The sequence below is a fragment of the Prionailurus bengalensis genome, chromosome A2 (assembly GCF_016509475.1).
Source record: "Prionailurus bengalensis isolate Pbe53 chromosome A2, Fcat_Pben_1.1_paternal_pri, whole genome shotgun sequence".
Classification (NCBI taxonomy): Eukaryota; Metazoa; Chordata; class Mammalia; order Carnivora; family Felidae; genus Prionailurus; species Prionailurus bengalensis.
In genome coordinates, this window is record NC_057348.1 from 167,424,633 (window position 1) to 167,441,091 (window position 16,459).

The following is a 16,459-nucleotide window of genomic DNA, read 5'->3' on the forward strand; positions in this document are numbered from 1 at the left end:
GGGGAGGAGACGGGTCCCAGGCCCGCGTCCCAGTCAGAGCACAGCAGACGTGCGTCCGAAGAAAGAGTGGTAACAGGTGTGGGTGTGCAGAGCCAACGGAACCTCAGGACCGACCCTAAGAACTACCCCGGTAGGTGACTCAGATCCCTGTTCATTTAAAACATCAGGGCTGTGGGCAGGATGGGGTAGGGACAGAAGCCGTGTGGATCCGGGATGTAACGTAGGGTCCCGGAGCGTTTATGGGCGTCTGCTCGCGGGGCCCGGAGGAGCCGGCACGGCCCCGACAGAGCAGCACGTCGGGTGCCTCCATTCGGGCTGCCTCCTCACGGTCTGGAGGCCAAAGGCCCTGACCACGTGCCGGCAAGGCTGGGTGCTGCGGAGGCGGTGAGGGAGACCGTTCCGGGCCCGTCGCTGGCGTGGGGACGGCCGTCTACCCCGGAGTCGTCACAGCACCCTCGTCAGCCCGTGTCTCCCTCGCCAAGTCCCCCCTCTTTGTAAGGAAACCGGCCGTGTGGGACTAGACCCACCCCGATGGCCGCATGGCCCGACTGACCCACTTTCGCCTCCCCACCTCCGTAGAGGCCCGGTCCACACACAGCCCCAGCCCAGGGCCCCCAGGCCAGGACTCCAACGCGCGACACCGTTTAGGGGATGCCGTTCGGTCCCTCACACGGGCTCTGTGCCCAAGAAGAAGAGCGGGGTGATGTTCAAGTCCAGGAAAGGAGAAGTCAAAGAAAGTGAGCTTCTTGGTGCTGACCCAGCCTCCTCTGAGCAAGTGGGGGGTCCCACTGGGCCAGGAATTCATCACCAGTGTTTCCCTGCCTGGAGAAAGCTACGCAGTTATGGAGACCAAACAAACTCGAGAGTGATGGTCAACAAGCCTTCCTTCTGTTTGCTTGTGGTTGTGGGCACCCGGCAACCACGATCGCAGAGGCACATCCTGGGGCTCCGTACCAGGAGGGGGTGACGCTCTGATCACGGAGACCCGGTCTGAACTAGACATGAGCCTCGTGAGTGGCCTCTCCACGTCTGTCTGCTCCTGGCTCTTTGTTTCCTGGTGTTTAGCTTAGATTTTTATTGCTAGTTTTTAAAATATGCTCCTAAAACATGTAAATGCATGTTCGTTATGGAACCCAGACAATGTCTGAGTCAGAGCACAGTGATCTACCCTCTTTTATTTTATTTTATTTTATTTTATAAATGTTTATTTATCTTTAAGAGAGACAGAGAGTGCAAGCAGGGGAGGGGCAGAGAGAGAGGGAGACACAGAATCTGAAACAGGCTCCAGGCTCCAAGCTGTTGGCACAGAGCCCGACGCGGGGCTCGAACTCACGGACCGCGAGATCATGACCTGAGCCGAAGTTGTTTGGCTCAGTCCACCCAGGCGCCCCTGATCTACCCTCTTTGTAATGGCTACATTTTCTTCTGTCACTTGGCTCCCATACTGGGCATTCTTCCTATTCTCAGTAATAAGTTCCGAAGTTGATTCCTGATTTTGCTACTTTAATGTTTCAGCACATTTGCAACATCTGTAACTTTGCCCACTTGAGGAGTAAGTTCCTAGCAGAACTGTTCAAAGGTATACAGATTTTCCCGAGTATGGATTAAGTAACACATCTCACACGGACACGTGTCACTGATTCAAATGTACGATGATGCCACGGTGTCTAACAAAATCCAGACTGGTCTGTAAATTCCTTTAGGGTAGGGACCGTGATTTTTATGGGTCGGCATTCCTTCTCCGCTCTTTTCAGGATATGGTTTCAGACTGGTATTCACAACTATTAAATCTGCCCCTGGCCTGTGAGTTCAAGTTGATCTTGCAGGGGGCAGGGGAGGGGGGAGAAAATTTTTTCTCTCACCCTCTTAGGTTCAGTCTTTGGGGCACTACAAATTAAGTGGACAAAAGAAATTAACAGGAAGGGGGAAAAAAACCACATTTTATTTCCATGTACAAAAACACACATACCGGGTGCCTGGGTGGCTTAGTTAAGCATCTGACTTCGGCTCAGGTCAAGATCTCGTGGTTCATGAGTTCGAGCCCCACGTCGGTGTCTGTGCTGACAGCTCGGAGCCTGGAGCCTGCTTCCGATTCCGTGTCTCCCTCTCTCTGCTCCTCCCTCGCTCACGTTCTCTCTGTCAAAAATAAAGAAACATTAAAAAAATTTTTTAAAAAACCCACACATACCTGCAGGAGAACTCGGTGATGAGTAACTCAAAGGGGTGATTAGAATTTGGGGCTTATATACATGTTACCAGGCGAAGGAGAGAGGGAGGGAAACACATGACTCTTTGGAAAGATAAGTGGTTTTCAGGAGAATGAACAGGAGCCAAAATTTGTGATAACGTCTGTCTAGGAAGGTGTGAGTATGCTTTTCCACCTTCCTTGGAGGCCACAAACCTCGCCTGGGGAAAGGATTTGGCGTGGGCTTTATTCTCCCTCCGGGAGTAGGTCTGCCCCGAGGAGGGGTTTCTGGCAGCCTTGTTTCTGAGACGTCACCGCCTGTCGTCAGACAAGGGAAGATCCCAGAGGCCGCTTCTCTCCACATCTGTTGAATCTCATGTCTTCAGCTTCACGTGTCTTTCTACCAAAGTGTCACGTTTTGGTGTGGCCGTTCTGATCCCTTCAATCTCCATCTAGATCCCAGACAAACTCTGGGCCTGCCCAGCCCATTGGCTCGCCTCCAGCGAGGCGGTCCTCCACCCCAGTTAGTCACCCTCCAGAAAGCTTAGGACCGCGGTTCTCAAAGTGAGGTTCCCTGGACCCGCCACCTCCGGGAAACTTGCCAGGAATGCACATTCTCAAGCTCCACCCAGACCCGGTCCGTCAGAAACTCTGGGGGTGGGGCCCGGAAATTCGCGTTTTTACAATTCCCCGGGTGATTCCGATTCACGCCACGGTTTGAGAACCACCGAGAAAGCGTATGGGAGACGCGCCTACCCGTTGGAGCTAAGGAAACACTCTCCATTTTCAAAAAGAGTCACGTAAACACAAGGCCACCAATAATACCGATTACGATTATTCCGAGCCATACAGGCAAGCGGTATTCTTCACCTACCGGATGGCAGAGAGAAGGGTGAGGTTGGACGTTGCCGAGGGTGGGAGGGGACGGGCGTCTCCTTCACGGTTTTGGGGGCGTGCAAAGTAGACTTGCTCACAGGGAAGGCAATAGCACAGTATGTGTTCGGGTGTAAAACGTGTCTGTTTTTCCCCCAGCAATTCTGTTTTAGGAGTGTACCTTAGGAGATAGGAAAGATAATTTTTTTTTAACGTTTATTTATTTATTTTTGAGACAGAGAGAGACAGAGCGTGAATGGGGGAGGGGCAGGGAGAGAGGGAGACACAGAATCTGAAACAGGCTCCAGGCTCCGAGCCGTCAGCCCAGAGCCCGACGCGGGGCTCGCACCCACGGACTGCGAGATCATGACCTGAAGTCGGCCGCTTAACCGACCGAGCCACCCAGGCGCCCCAGTAAAGATAACTTTTAAGAGGATATAATAACATACGGACATGACCTGAATGTATGTCCAGGTTTTACTTAACTCGCTAAGCTCAGTCAACTGGTTCAGGAGAGTTCCAAGAACCTCGTGCTTACAGGAAAGAAGGAATTCTGAAACGAATTTGCCCGTGGAGACGCATCGCCAGGACAGTAACCGATGGAATCGTCTACATTTCCCTGGACAAATCCTCTGTGTTATCCGTTTGCTACGATTCCAGAGTCCCAAACTATCTCAGACACCACGGAAGGCGTAAGTGATGGGGCGGCACGGCCCACGCCTCCCCCCGCCGCGAGACCTTCTACAGCATCTTCCGGTAGCTACGATCTCAGAAACGTCAAAAGACGAATGAATGTGGGACGTATTACAACGCTAGAGAAGTTAGAGGCAACTGAAACGTCCGAACACGAGAACCCGGTTCAGTCAATGCTGGTAGGCGCTTAGAGCAGTCAGCGCCCTCACCAGGGCGGACGTCGCCGTGACGCCTTGTCCCACTGGGACGCTGGGCTCAGCCCGTCACAGCCAAAGCAGCGGCTGCCTCCGCCCTCGCGCTTGTGATTCTAAGACACCGTCAGCAGTAAGTACCAGGAAGCTGAAGGAAGGGGGTTCGTCACGTCCAGGACCCAATTCCACAGCCCCCCTGGGCCCGCACAGCGATCTCGCCGGTGGAGGGACGGAGGCACGCGGGTCCTGCTTTGACTGGGGGCGAGGACTAGCCCCAGGGTTTTGCGGGCTCGGTCTGCATCGATGAGTTCAGAACACAAGAGCGGGAATTCAAAGCGAACAAGATCCCGGTGGCCCGGAGGGTCAGTCGTCGAAATCAGCCGAGATCTCTAAAACAGCAGGGCTGGTGACGTGCTTCTTCCGGACAGCTTGCTCGGAAGCAGGTGCCTCGGCCACCAAAGCTGGACTCCTCGGGCACCTGATCTACAAAAAGCAAAGGCAGCAGTCGGGGCTCTCGCTGCACGCTCCCGTGGGTGCCCGACACTCCCTCGAGGTCTCCTCCGGTCCTTGAGGCGTCCGGGCGAGCCTGCTACGTGTGTGTGTGCGCGTGTGTGTGCGCGTGATTGCGGAGTCACAATTCTAAAGCCCCAAAGCTCTGAAACGCAAAGCGTGTCCTCCTAGCTCATTGGCCGTGAAACCTGCCTAGCTGGCCTGCCTGTTGGTGGCCAGTGTGGACGTTCAGACGTGTTGCCACCGACTCTTGGGGCTGCGCTGACTTGGCCTTCCACGGGCCAAGCAAGTCTAGTCCCAAGGGGTTCATTCACCGTTTGTATCAAGTGTAACAGACCCGAGAGCTGAGGCGAAAAGTGGCCGCAAGGTCCCCAAGCCCTCCCTCCTCACGGGTTTGGTTGGTGTTGACTTCAGCGAACGGAGCGCCGGGTTGACTGGTGTCCCCCAATATTCACGCACCCAGAGCCTCCGAATGGGACCTTGTCTGGAAATGGGGTCCCCACAGATGTAATTAGTAAGATGAGGTCACACTGGAGTGGGATGGGGCCTAGATCCAGGGGTTGGTGTTGAAAAGAGGAACCATCGTGTCCATTCATATCACACCGACACCCTCCGAATACTGATGTCACTTCTGTCCACTCCACCTCACGACACCCTGGCCACCAGACGTGTGGAGTTTCCCACACATCAGGCAACTCTGTGACACCAGCTGGATGTCCTACAGTTTAACCCGATTCCGACACCAGGTCGGATCACAGAAGGCCGAAGGCTCAGTCCCACAGGACGGCCCCTCGCCCCCATTTCTAGGCCAGCTGTCGGAGGTTCCGACGACCCCCTTGCCTTGGGCTGGGTGCTTGGCTGGAACAGCGCACCGAACTCGGGAAAGCAGTTTGCTCTCGGGACTCCCTGTCTGTATAGAGGGGCACAACTCAGGAACAGCCAGGCAGAAGACATGCACAGGGCCAGCGAGGCAGGAGTGGGCGCAGAAGCTCTCTGGGGGCGCCACCCTCCCAGCACCCCCACGTGCCGACCGAACCTTCTTTTGGGGTTTCTACGGAAGCTTCCGTACGTAGGCACGATTGATTAAACCGTGGGCCACTGGCGACTGAACCCAATTTCTAGCTCCTTCCCAGGAGGCGGAGGCCACACAGAAGTCCCCTCCCCCCCACCGCCGCCATTTTTAGGGGTTTTCCAAACTCACCTCTGAACTCAAGCTCAGGTGTGGCCCACAGGGAAATCCTGGGAAATCCCAGAGGCTTCCAGAGCTCCGTGTGCCAGAAAAGGAGGAAGACCTTAAATGCAAATAAATACACATTTATTGTGAATCAGCCCGGGAAGATTGACTCCCATTAGCAGAGCGGGAAAGTCAGAAGGCAAAGCACCAGGATGAGAAACCACCTAAAGGGACACTGTCACGAATGTCACCCTGTCTGCCATCTATTCTCCTCAGGGCCCACTTATCTTTCCTAGAACACTTTGTTTTCCCGGAAGTAGACCTCCCCTCCCCCTATTAGGATAGCAGATTAGGCCCAAATTCTAACCATCTCCCGGAGTCACATTTTTCTGTCTTTTTTTTCTATTTTTTTAATGTTTCTCCTGCACGTACTTACACAAATAAAAGTCTATTGTTTCTCTTGCTTGTCTTTTATTGGTTTAATTCACAGGTCCCCTAACAGGAGCTTAGAGGGTACAGGAAACCCCCCGCCCCCGCCCCAGTATATGTGTTTGTTTTGCCAGCGTCAAGAAAAAATAGGAGGAATGTTCATCAAAATGTTCACGGTAGTTTTGTTTGGTATAACTAGTGACTGGTTTTCTCTTTGTCCTCTTTATATTTTAGTGTATTATGTGAGTTTTCAAGATTAGCTGTCCTCAGTGGAGGGATACTTTCATGCCTGGGGACGAGAGGACTGCATGAGGTTTCTGAAGGCATTTGAGAGGTGAGGGAGGGCGTGGGGGAGTGTGTTTAGGTGTTGACAGTGATAGGTGTCTGTTAGGATCGTTCGGGAGGAGTTAGTGCTCATATAATTTGTCTCAGGACCCGGTATGGAACATGTGCTATTTAAAGTTCGGTTTTTCAGAAAATCATACTTAGGGGTGCCTGGGTGACTCAGCCGGTTAAGCGTCTGACTTCGGCTCAGGGCATGATCTCACGGTTCACGAATTCAAGTCCCGTGTCGGGCTCTGTGCCGACAGCTCGGAGCCTGGAGCCTGCCTCGGGTTCTGTGTCTCCTCCTCTCTCTGCCCCTCCCCTGCTCATGCTCTGTCTCTCTCTGTCTCTCAACAATAAGTAAACGTTAAAAAAAGAAAAAGTTGCCCACTCCACCGACGGAGCCAGCTGGGCGCCCCTCTCCCTGTATTTTAAACTGCCATCTTAAATAGGGATTCATTTCCACAGATGGACAGCAAGACTAACCTGGAATAAGCCCACTGGTGCAGTTGTGTTCATTAAAGAGAATTTCTTTTTTGGAAGGTGCAGAGTCAGAGACTTTGGCTTTGACGGCATGAACCAGAAGGACCGACCCTCTCTGGGCCTCGTGAGGAGCCTGATGGAAGGTGGGCTTCAGACGCCGTGGGCAGTGATGGCTGAGGGTCTGGGTGTAAGCTTGGGGCTCTTCTGGAGTTGGGGGTGAGGACAGACCGTCCGGGCCGTGTCCCTCTCCCGGGCACCGCCGGCCATCGGTCCACTGGCTCAGCCGGGGGGCCGCTCCCGCTGCGGGGCCCGGCTCGACGCTTTGGAAGAAAGTCCCGTGGACCTGAGCCCAGGTGCAAGGAATGCTGGGCCACGGCCTTCATTCTCCGTGGAACCTAGAACTCGAGGGTTTGGCTCTGTGACACAAAGGGACGATGGGACACGGACGGTCTCAAATGAGTCCACTCTGGAAACAGCGATCTCCCAAACCAAGTGGGCTGAGGTCTCCATCCCAGTGCCCCGGGCCCCCAGTGGCCAGAGAGAGCCCTGGTCAGGACGCCCGAGTGGCGCGGAGGAGGCTGGGTCCCGCCGCCTGTTCCAGAAGACCAGCCCCGCGAGGGCTGCGCCTCACTTCCTTCACGGCCTCAACTGCAACTCCTTCGCTCAAGAGGCATGTCAGTGTCACCCACCTGGACCTTGCTCCTCTGACTATATCGTCCTGACCCTTGAGCCCCGCTAATGCCACAGATAATGTGTCGAGTGAAGGCGAGGGTTGCGTAGCAGGATGAGAAAGACACCTGTTGTCAGAGCCGCTGACAGCCTCGTGCAGTTGTGGCCCCAGATAAGAAAAGAAAGGGATGTGGGACACGGCCAGAGGTCACCGTGGGTGGCGAGGCACCGCGAGCACCAGCGCGGCGCTGGCTTCTCTGGCCTGGCGGGTCCATCACCTGACCCTGACAGAGAGGCGGCCGTTGTCACATTTCCCGTAACTGGACAGAGAGCCACTTGGCCCCACCGGCAACATATCAATGAGAATCTTAGGATTTCACTTCTTCTGAATGAGCAACATTATCACCACGACTTTCCGGCTCTGGAGAAAGAAAACGTTCCAGAGTAAGAAAGATGAGACTTTTCCTTCAAGTATGGCCGTCCTGAATTGGAATTCTTCGTTCAACGGTGTTAGTTTTCCTGGTGTCATAATGTCTGATAAGCCATCAGTGGCACTCACAGGTCAGCCTTTCTGGAACGATTCTACAAATCAGACAGTATCACAAGCGGGGAAGGCAGACAAACGTGTGCCTCCCCTGGCCCTTTGTCATTTCTAGAAGTGACAAAGCCTGTGTCGCTGGCCCACGCTGGCGACATTCAGCAGGTGCAACAGCAAAATGTTACGAGCTTGCAGGTCGGGGCCAGCCGTCACTCACCTGCGTTGGGGTTCTCGCTGGCGGGTTTTGGGGCCTAAGTGTCAGACCCCAGCCGGAGAAGTCCGATCTCTACACGTCTTTTTTTTTTTAATTTTTTTTTTCAACGTTTATTTATTTTTGGGACAGAGAGAGACAGAGCATGAACGGGGGAGGGGCAGAGAGAGAGGGAGACACAGAATCGGAAACAGGCTCCAGGCTCTGAGCCATCAGCCCAGAGCCCGACGCGGGGCTCGAACTCACGGGCCGCGAGATCGTGACCTGGCTGAAGTCGGACGCTTAACCGACTGCGCCACCCAGGCGCCCCTACACGTCTTTAAACAACTGGGAATTGATTGTCTACCTGCTTCTTCCCTGTCCCCACTCGGTCTGAGAATCCCGGGGCGCAGGGGGAGGGGAGACCGCAGAGGCGAGCGGGCAGGTGCGTGGGCGCAGGGGGAGGGGACGCCGCAGCACCCGTGTGCTGGGACACACTTCTCTGCCTCCAAGAGCACGAAAGCGGAGAACAAAGAAACGACCGGCCCTGCAAAGCTGTGCTGTGTCTGTGGCTGCGGGCTCTCCCTTCCCTGCCTGAACCGGTGTGTGGGGGTGGGGTGGGGGGGGGTGGCTGGCGCTGGGCGGGGACGAGGGAGCTGGGTCCTGCACACCCCGGGGCGCCCCTGAGGGCCAGCATGGCTGTGCACCTCGCCAGGTCACAGGCCCTTCAGCCTCTCAGCGCCCGGACCCCAGCCCCTGCCCCCTCAAGGTGTTGAAGACCTCCCCCTCCTGGCCGGTCGTCACTATTTCCCGGACCGCAAGCTCCCTGAGCCTCTGGCTTCCGGCGCAAAAGCCTGTAGCCTCTCCGCTGTGTCCAACAATATCTTCATCCTCTTCTTCACCCACTTGGTCGACAGATGCTCACGGTGCACCCGCTGTGTGGAGGCGTGGGAGCCCCACTGTGTGCCCGTGGTGTGTCCCAGCCAAGCCCCGAGGAAGGCTCGGGCGGGTGGTGCAGGAGGGGCCAATGTCGTCAGGGTCCCACGAGGAAAGGTTGGGTCCGCTGAGGAGCGCGGGAGGAGGTATTTCCTAAGGGACTCACGATGGAGGCAGCACTGGGTGCAGGGACAGGGCACCACCAGGGCTGTAGCTCGAGGGGACGGGACTTCTGTTACCCGAGGTGACCCTGGTACGGGCACAAATGCCCTCTGCTCCTGCGCCCCGCCCACCCGCACCCCACGCCAGGTATCCACCGCTGGGCCCGGGGGTTCCATCTCCCCTCCGTTCTTCTCTCCTCAAAACTTTTCGAAACGTCTCCCTCAGAATTATGAAAGCCATACCCGTTCATCGTGAAAGATCCAGAAAATACTAAACATGGCAAACAAGGAAGTAAAAAATCAGCGGCACCGTCCGCACAAAGGCAGCAGCGGTCGATTCGTGCTGTGAGTCCTTGACCTTGCCTACGCATCCCTAGGTGTGTATTTACTTTGCAGTTTTCAGGTTGTAGATACAAATCTCGCCGGGCTGCCTTTTTGATTCAGAGTCCTGCTAATGTGGGCCTGAAGTGCTGTGCTGTCATTTTTTTTTTAAAGCGGGCTCCACGCCCAGCGACCCTGAGGTCAAGAGTCGCGTACTCCACAGACGGAGCCAGCCAGGTGCCCCAAGTGCTGTGCTGTCATTTCAACGTGCCACCTTGCAGATGATGCGTTCGTTGCAAAGACAAACTTGTACCTTTGCAATCGAGAGGGTCACCATGCTCCCGCCAAGGGTGACACAGGGTCCTCGGCAGTGGAGGCCCATCTTGCACCCATCTTGTCAAACAGCATCACCTAAATCTAATCACGAGGAAATAATTAGACAAATCCCGAGTGTGGGACATCCTACAAGCCAACACGTCTGGACTCTGCCAAATCCAATGTCATGGGAAACAGAAGGGGGAGGAGACTTGGGGGACTAAAATAAAAAGAAGAGATAAACCCAAGTGCCAAGCCTGAGTCTTGCCCAGACCGTGCAGAGAAAGCGAAAGTGGAAGACGTTTTGAGACAACGGGGAACATTTATACGTGGATTCTGCAGGGAAGGGGAAAATTTCCCTGCTTCCCTTCTAGGTTCTTTGGCTGGTCTAACAATTAAATTGGGATAAGACAGAATAACAGCAAACAGCCAACGTTGTACGTACGGGAGCCCCATCAACATAGGAAGCTCCAAGGCAGTCAGGCAGTTGTGGCTCATACACCATCCTGAGGGAAGGGGGGAGCAGGGGCGAGCAGGACAGCTCCCCAGAAGGTCAGAGAAGTAAATGTTCGGTAGATAGATGTTTTGTAGAGAAGCAATTTATGTGACTTGTCACGCGTTTCTGCCCCGAGCCGCACGGACCAACCATGGGGGGCTGGTTGGCTTGTGCTCCGTATTCGGCCTCAGGATCAGAATTGGCCCCTCTGTTCCTGATGCCCAGAGGGGTTCACTTGCCTCACGTCCTGGGGCCAGATGAGGCTGGCCCCCTGGGATGGCTCAGGGAGGGAAGAGGTATGTGCAGGCCCCCGTGCTCCCGAGATCGTGAGACACAATAAGAAAACACCGCTCGTGGGGCACCTGGGTGGCTCGTCAGTTAAGCGTCCGACTTCGGCTCAGGTCATGATCTCACAGTCTGTGGGTTCGAGCCCCGCATCGGGCTCTGTGCTGACAGCTCAGAGCCTGGAGCCTGCTTCGGATTCTGTGTCTCCCTCTCTCTCTGGCCCTCCCCTGCTCATGTTCTGTCTCTCTCTGTCGCAAAAATAAATAAAAACATTAAAAAAAAATTAAAAAAAAAAAAGAAAACACCGCTCGCTTAGGGACTGCACTTAGGCAAACCCAATGACTAACTGCAAACCACACAGGGGTAGCGTATCTATTGGCCTACTCTTTGGAAGAAGAGCTCTTTGGAAGTCTCACCTCGGGGGAGGACGCTCCGCCCAGGACCCTCAGTCGTGACTCCAGCCGGAAGGTTCCACGTTGGGAGTACCCGATCTGGTGTGTTGAGACTTCATTGGTGGAGCGCCAGCGTGGCTCGGTCGGTTAAGCGTCCGACCCTTGATTTCGGCTCGGGTCATGATCTTTCGGTCCGTGAGTTCGAGCCCCGCGTCGGGCTGTGTGCTGACTGCTCAGAGCCTGGAGCCTGTTTCAGATTCTGTGTCTCCCTCTCTCTCTCTGCCCCTCCCCTGTTCATGCTCTGTCTCTCTCTGTCTCAAAAATAAATAAATGTTAAAAGAAATTAAGAAAAAATAATTGCTTCATTCCTTACATTCCCTTTCCCTTATAACAAGGGCTTCCTCCACGAAACCGAAAGTGTGGCTCTCGTGAATTCTTTTTATTCAGGACACCTGCAAGCAGGTAAGTCTTCCTGATGTAGAACATTACCTCTGGCGTTGCTCTCTCTTCCCGGCACAGGCCCCGATCTGGGTTCTGTCAGGCAGTCAAACGAGAGGTAAAAAGCTTCTCCCGAGTCTGCTGGGCCCCAGTCGTCTGCAGCTCGAAACAAGCCATCGGGCCAAAGTGGCACACGTGGCGGTCCCGTGCCGCCCCCCCTCAATCACATGGCAGGTGGCTGAACCAACGTCTGCTTTCTCACACGTGATGGTAGCACCAGGGTTGTGAGGGAGACTTTCCTTACGCCTCACTGGTACATGCTGAAAACCTCAGGGGAGCGGCGTCACGATCTACAACCCACTGTCAAACGGTTCCACAAAAAAACACGACGGGAGAGAGAGCGAGAGCGACGTGAATGGGGTGGGGAGGCGATTTCGTGTGCTCATCTGATGCATCGTTTCAATGCCGCAGGTTTGAAAATTCATGCCCGAAGTCAGGGGAGCGGGGAGCTCCTGTGCGAAGGTTCGGTCTGCGGGAGCAGGGCCGCTGCCTCCGTGGGCCCGTGTGGACGCGGGCTGAGCCGGGAGCCCCGGCAGCCGGGCTGCTGCGTCAGCCTGGTGGGCGCCCCAGTCCTGGGGCTTCATTTCAACCCCGGACGGCCACTTCCCAGATCCATCTGGCTTTCAAGGTAGTAGGGGAGGTAGGGGGAAGCGTGATCGTTCACGGACAGGGAGGGGTCCTTCTGGAGGGGTTGCTGGAGAGGGGCGGACAGGCGTGGAGAAGCTTCCGAGAGGAGCGAAGGATCTGCGTTCCGTTCGGTCACACCAGCCGCGTGCTCTTTCGCTGTCCTTCTCGGGGTGTAAGAGGGGCCGCGACGGGCGGCAGAGCGGGCCCCGGAGCCGCACTTGGGCCCTCCTGTCCCCCCCCTCCCCCCATTCCAGTAAAGCCAGCCAGCCCTTCGAGCGCCCAGGGAAGAGAGCGGGCCTCTCTCAGCCCCGTGGGTCCTGGCGGGGCGGTGTCCCGACGCCGCCTCTCCCCGATTCGGAGAATCCACTGCCCGCGGTCCCTCCTCAGCGTCTGGGAACCCAGGAGTCCTCGTCTGGATCTAGTTCTGCTGCCGTCTAAGCAGCAGGCTTCCGGCTGGAAATCCGAGGGACTCTGCCCCGGGTGGGGCGGTGTGACCGTAGGGCTGGCCCTTCGCGACCCACGGGAGACAGCGAGAGGAGTGGCCGAGGCTGTGTGGGGTTCCAGCCCAGTGTTCGGACCCGGCTCCCGGGGCCGCGAGCGTCCGCCGGTCAGGATTTCCTTCGTGAGATTTTTCCAGCACAGGGAAGCAGCATACCCAGAGCCCGCCCTATCGAGCAGAGTGGGGCCTGCGTCCTACTTGGTAATGAGCGTGGGTACTGAGCTAGATGCTCCTTGTCACTGATCCAAAAACTGAGTTTTTCCACAAACACCAGAGACGGCGTTCTGAGCAATGTTCTCTCCTGCTCTCGGAGCTGGAGCGCGGCCCCTGAAGGTCAAAGTGCACCCTTTCACGTCCTTATCAGCTGCCTGGTTCTGCCGTTCAGCGCTCTGCTTGGCTTGGCACACGTGGGAAAGAAGAAATGCTCAATAGAGTTCGGTTAAGTCAAGAAATGCCAAACGGAGAAGGAATCCAGCTGGGTGCCTCTGGGCTCCGGGACCCACCAATGGGGGCCTCACCCCACGGGATCCCACATTTCCAAGATGTTTGGCCCTCCCCCCACACACTCCCCATCGCTCAAACCTCCCCTCGGAGAGCCTGACAAATGTCAGTTTATACTGTGAATGCTTCCAGCCATGGGGAGCTCATTACTCCACAGGCAGCCTTGCCTCACTTTGGGAAGCTTGTACAGAGAAGGTCACAAATGCCCTGCCTCCTCTGTAAGGCCTGCTCGCCTTGGCCTACCTGCTGACCTTCTGGGGCCACGGCGGGTCCAGAGGGCCGTTCCCGGGCCGGCCCCAGGTGAAGACTGAAATCCAGTGAGAGGGACAAAGCCTTGTCATGGCCAGTGGGCAAGCCTGGAAGATCACACATCAGACTTTTTTTCTCCAATTATTGTGTGTGTGTGTGTGTGTGTGTAGTAAAATACACATAAAATTTAGCGTTTTAACCATTTCTAAGCTTGCAGCTCAGTAGTGTTAAATACACTCCCCTTGTTGTGGGACCATCACCGCCAACATCTCCAGGACTCTCTTTTGTGAAACACTAACCCGGTCCCCCTCCCCAGCCCCGTCACCCCCCCCCCCCACCCCATTCTTTGTCTCTGAATCTGACGGCTCCAGACGACTCGCATGTGCGGAATCACACGGGATTTGTCCTTTGGTGAGTGTCTCACGTCACCGAGCATGATGTGAACGCTCATCTATGTTGCAGATTTTCTTCCCTTTTTTTAAAGTTTATGTACGTATTTGGGCGGGGAGGGGCAGAGAGAGGGAGGGAGAATCCCAAGCAGCGTGAGCCTGACCCGGGGGCTCGATCCCACGAACCGTGAGATCGTGACCTGAGCCGAAATCAAGAGTCGGACGCTCAACCGACTGAGCCACCCAGGCGCCCCTTGAAGTTTTAGCTTTAAATTGGCATTTGGGTCTCTGAGGCACTCTGGAACTCTGGGATTCCTTAGTCAGCGGCTACCTATGGGGCACCTGCTGAGAACATCACTGTGGCTGCAAACAGTGTGTGGGGCACTTGCTTAGCAAGGTGAACACAGTGATGAAACAGCTTATGGTATTTTCACCACTTAAATCACTCGAAGCTTAGTTTGGTGATGTGACTGTCATGGGGCTGGGCAGCCACTTAGGGATCAAAGGAAAGCCGCTGGAACGAATAAGAACCTACAGAGAAGTTTTAGCAGCGTGCTGTTCTTTTGTTTCTAGATACTGGGCTGTGTGGTTGCTTTCTGTATCCATTTTGTAGAAATGCTGACTATAGGGAACCCATTTGTGAAGTAATCGCTTACTGTTATGCTTGTTTAATATTGATTCGTGTCTAGGGATGAGCGGGTCTTCTGAGCCAGGAGCAGAACCCCCAGGGAGGCGTCTGCAACCCCGTGCCCCCTGGTCATCAGGAGCAGAGGTGGTGTTGCAGGGTCTGAGCGTGGGAGTGGGGCGATGGGTTTGTGGGAAGCTAGTCCTTTGCATGTTTCACATGCAGATTTTCTGCTCATTTAATGATGAGAGAAGTGTGACTTACCCTGCGAAGAATGTCATGAGTCAGAAGCTGCACGCACAGATCAGTCAAAGCCCGGCTTGACCCACTTCCAAGGTCAAGTGGATGCAACCGTGTTACCTGCATCAGAAGTACGGAACCACCCACCGCTAACGCTTGGTGAGCGTGGCCACGGGAGTGACAGGTCACCAGGGGGTCACGTGGGGGCTCCTCTCTCCCTGGGCCTGTTTAGGCTACACGCGGGTACCTTCTCCCTGCACCCGATTCGAACAGGTGTCTGGAACCAGATGTTCGAATTTGCCTTCACATCTGCACCCGTGTTTACTCTGCTTCCCAGGGGCGGCCCTCCAGTCGTCTCCTCCTCCCGTGTCCTCCCCCCTTCCCCGCCCCACAGTGCCCCGCATCTTCTTTGAAAAATATTGGGGCGCCTGGGTGGCTCAGTCGGTTGAGCCTCCGACTTCGGCTCAGGTCACGATCTCACACGGTTCGTGGGTTCGAGCCCCGCGTCAGGCTCTGTGCTGATGGCTTGGAGCCTGCTTCGGATTCTGTGTCTCCCTCTCTCTCTGCCCCTAACCCACTCGCATTCTGTCTCTGTCTCTCTCAAAAAATAAATAAACATTAAAAAAAAATAAAAAAAAGAAAAATATCAAAGTTGCAGAATAGTGAAAAATATCAAAGTTGCAGAATGACTCTTTTATATCTTTCACTTAGATCCATTAATAATTAACATTTTGCCACATTTTCTCTCCCTGTATATTCATACACGTATTATGTCTGAGGCGTCCTTTAAATGACTCAGCAGATGTGTGTGTATTTGCTAGATGCGTGTGGTGTGTGTCATTTATTTTTTTATTTTTTTATTTTTAATTTTTTTTCAACGCTTATTTATTTTTGGGACAGAGAGAGACAGAGCATGAACGGGGGAGGGGCAGAGAGAGAGGGAGACACAGAATCAGAAACAGGCTCCAGGCTCTGAGCCATCAGCCCAGAGCCCAACGCGGGGCTCGAACTCACGGACCGCGAGATCATGACCTGGCTGAAGTCGGATGCTTAACCGACTGTATCACCCAGGCGCCCCAATTTTTTTTATTATTTTTTAACTTTTATTTTTGAGAGAGAGAGAGAGAGAGAGAGACAGAAGGTGAGTGGGGGAGGGGCAGAGAGAGAGGGAGACACAGAATCCGAAGCGGGCTCCAGGCTCCGAGCCATCAGCACAGAGCCCGATGCAGGGTTTGAACTCACGAACTGAGAGATGATGGCCTGAGCGGAAGTCGGACGCTCACCCGACTGAACCACCCAGGCACCCCGTAAGCGGCCACTTCCGATATAAATTGTGCACAATGTGTTTTGAAGGCAGGAAACCTAAAACTTAACACTTATATATGTTGGATTCTTTGAAAGTGATGGAGTGTTGTGTACCTTTGAGATTTTTGAGAGACGTATTTTCCCTTGAGGCTTCGAAGGCAGTGTTTCCATTAAAGAAACACGTTAAATATGTATGTGAAATAGCCCGTTGCCTACGATACCTTGTGCTTTCTTTGTACCTTTCATCTGGGGATCTCCAAGAACTAATTCTCTCCAACGCCCATATAAGGTACAGTGACTGTCACGATTCCTATTTCACAGACTGTGGCTCCCGGCATGGTTAAAGTCACGGCATCATCGA